Source organism: Mus musculus, chromosome 6, assembly GCF_000001635.26.
Source record: "Mus musculus strain C57BL/6J chromosome 6, GRCm38.p6 C57BL/6J".
Classification (NCBI taxonomy): Eukaryota; Metazoa; Chordata; class Mammalia; order Rodentia; family Muridae; genus Mus; species Mus musculus.
Genome location: NC_000072.6, coordinates 124012377 through 124016108, shown reverse-complemented (window position 1 = coordinate 124016108; position 3732 = coordinate 124012377).

Genomic DNA, 3732 nt, shown 5'->3' with positions numbered 1-3732 from the left:
CTCATGGATTGGCAGGATCAATATAGTAAAAATGGCTATCTTGCCAAAAGCAATCTACAGATTCAATGCAATCCCCACAAAATTCCAACTCAATTCTTCAATAAATTAGAAAGGGCAATCTGCAAATTCATCTGGATTAACAAAAAAACTAGGATAGCAAAAACTCTTCTCAAGGATAAAAGAACCTCTGGTGGAATCACCATGCCTGACCTAAAGCTTTACTACAGAGCAATTGTGATAAAAACTGCATGGTACTGGTATAGTGACAGGCAAGAGACCAATGGAATAGAATTGAAGACCCAGAAATGAACCCACTCACCTACGGTCACTTGATCTTTGACAAGGGAGCTAAACCATCCAGTGGAAGAAAGACAGCATTTTCAACAAATGGTGCTGGCACAACTGGTTGTTATCATGTAGAATAATGTGAATCTATCCATTCCTATGTCCTTGTATTAAGGTCAAATCTAAGTGGATTAAGGAACTTCAAATAAAAGCAGAGACACTGAAACTTATAGAGGAGAAAATGGGGAAAATCCTCGAAGATATGGGCACAGGGGAAAAATTCCTGAATAGAACAGCAATGGCTTGTGCTGTAAGATTGAAGATTGACAAATGGGACCTCATGAAACTGCAAAGCAAGCCGAAAGACACCGTCAATAAGACAAAAAGACCACCAACAGATTGGGAAAGGACCTTTACCTATCTTAAATCAGATAGGGGACTAATATCCAATATATATAAAGAACTCAAGAGGGTGGACTCCAGAAAATCAAATAACCCCATTAAAAGATGGGGCTCAGAGCTAAACAAAGATTTCTCACCCGAGGAATACTGAATGGCTGAGAAACACCTGAAAAAATGTTCAACATCCTTAATCTGAGAGAAATGCAAATCAAAACAACCCTGAGATTCCATCTCATACCAGTCAGAATGGCTAAGATCAAAAATTCAGGTGACAGCAGATGCTGGCAAGGATGTGGAGAAAGATGAACACTCCTCCATTGTTGGTGGAATTGCAAGCTTGTACATCCACTCTGGAAATCAGTCTGGCAGTTCCTCAGAAAATTGGACATTGTACTACCAGAGGATCCCGCAATACCTCTCCTGGGGATATATCCAGAAGATGTTCCAACTGGTAAAAGACACATGCTCTACTATGTTCATAGCAGCCTTATTTATAATAGCCAGAAGGTGGAAAAAACCCAGATGCCCCTCAACAGAGGAATGGATACAAAAAATTGTGGTACATTTACACAATGGAGTACTACTCAGCTATTAAAAAGAATGAATTTATGAAATTCCTAGGCAAATGGTTGGACCTGAAGGGCATCATCCTGATTGGGGTAACACAATCACAAAAGAACTCAAGTGACATGTACTTACTGATAAGTGGATATTAGCTCAGAAACTTAGTATAGTGAGATATAAGGTACAATTTGCAAAACACATGAAACTGAAGAAGAACGAAGACCAAAGTGTGGACACTTTGCCCCTTCTTAGAATTGGTAACAATCACCCATGGAAGGAGTTACAGAGACAAAGTTTGGAGCTGAGACTAAAGGATGGACCATCTAGAGACTGCCATATCCACGGATCCATCACATAATTAGCCTCCAAACGATGACACCATTGCATACACTAGCAAGTGTTTGTTGTAAGGAGTGTGATATAGCTGTCTCTTGTGAGACTAGGCCGGGGCCTAGCCAACACAGAAGTGGATGCTCACAGTCAACTATTGGATTGATCACAGGGCCCCAAAAGGAGGAGCTAGAGAAAGTATCCAAGCAGCTAAAGAGATCTGCAACCCTGTAGGTGCAACATTATGAACTAACCAGTACCCCGGAGCTGTTGACTCTAGCTGCATATGTATCAAAAGATGGCCTAGTCGGCCATCACTGGAAAGAGAGGCCCATTGGACAGGCAAAGTTTATATGCCCCAGTACAGGGGAACGCCAGGGCCAAAATATGGGAATGGGTGGGTAGGGGAGTGGTGGGGGGGAGGATGTGGGGGACTTTTGGGATAGCATTGGAAATGTAATTGAGGAAAATACATAATAAAAAAAAGAAAATGGAATTAAGAATTAATCAAGCATGGCTAATAAAATATCCAATAATACAGACTTTAAACCAAACTTCTCAGAACAGGTAAGAATGGCCTCTTCATATTCCTTAAAGGAAGAGTCCATGATGAGGCTATTACAAGTTTAGGACATTTCCACCAAGCACAAGTACTGCCAATTTCATAAAATAACAACCATACAACCACAGATTAATCATAATTCAACAATAGTAGATAAATTTAAAACCCTACTCTAAACAATAGATCACTTATCTAGAAAAAAACTGTAAACAAGGAAACATAGAAGTTAAATTATACCAGAATAACATGAATTTAGCAGAAATCTACAGAACATCTCTCCAAATGTTAAAGAGCATAGGATCTCAGCAGCTCACTGAATGTTCTCCAAAAATGATCACATATTAGAAGATAAAGCAGGCCTCAATAAATACATGAAAATTGAACTTGCATCTTGTCATTTATCAGACAAAAATATGTAGGCATAAAGTTATTGTGCCCTGTACAAAAATTATCCTTGTATTATTCAAATACTGATTTCTGTGTCCCCATATCTGCTTTCAATACTTATTCTGAGACTATTCTGTCTCAATGTTCTGTAAATATTGCTCCCCAATTATTTGCTAATTTGTCAATAAGTCTAGTTGATCAATCAGCCAGTGATTGATCATGGGAGAGAATAGGGCTGGAATTCCTCTTAGCCAGGGTAGGTGGAAGACAGTGAGGTGGGGGGTGGGGGGAACTGGAGATTTACCACAGCTAGAAAATACAGGAGACACCATGAGAAAACACCTAGACCCTGGAAGACCAGATCAGTACTAAAATGTAAGTAACACTGGGATTTTGACTTGGAGATAACCATAGTAGCTTCTAGGATTAAAATAGAATAATGCTGCACAGTTGTGAACTTACAGCTTGTTAAATAAATACAATAATTTAGTCCCAATTAACTGGGAGCTAGCAGGGCTAATAAGACAACTGATACACACTTATAAAATCCACTAACAACAATATAATCATGCTAGATAACGAGAGCAATAGAAACTGAGACTATAAAAACTCAAGAGTGATAAATGGCAAAACTTTGAATACAGGATGGGCCACTGATGAAACTAGAAGGAAATAATAAAATTTCTAGAACTGGGGCTGAAGAGAGGACTCAGCAGTTAATAGCACTTTTTGCTCTTTCAGAGGACCTGGATGTGCTTCCTGGCACCCAGAGATTGGCTCACCGTCATTCAGTTCCGGGCTATCTGAAACCCTTTCTGACTCCTGCGGACAACAGGCATAAAAATAGTGAATAGATATACATGAAGTTGAAACACTCATACATGTAAAATAAAGAAAATTAATGTTTAAAAACTCCCAGAATGGATTAAAACAGAACACATATCAAAATTCTGTGAGAAACAAAGAGGGCAGTACAAAAGGAAGCTTGTACCACAAAACATTCATATCAAGATATTTGAGAGAACTCAATGAACAAATTAATGAAAATCATTAAGTCCTTGGAAAAGCAACAACAAACATGAGTCCAAATAATTAGGTTGGATAATAATTAGTGAAAAATAAGTAAAAATAGTTATCATAGAAAAAAAGTGTTCATTGAAGAGAAAATTAGGATTGACAAAGGAGTCTCAAATGAACAACAT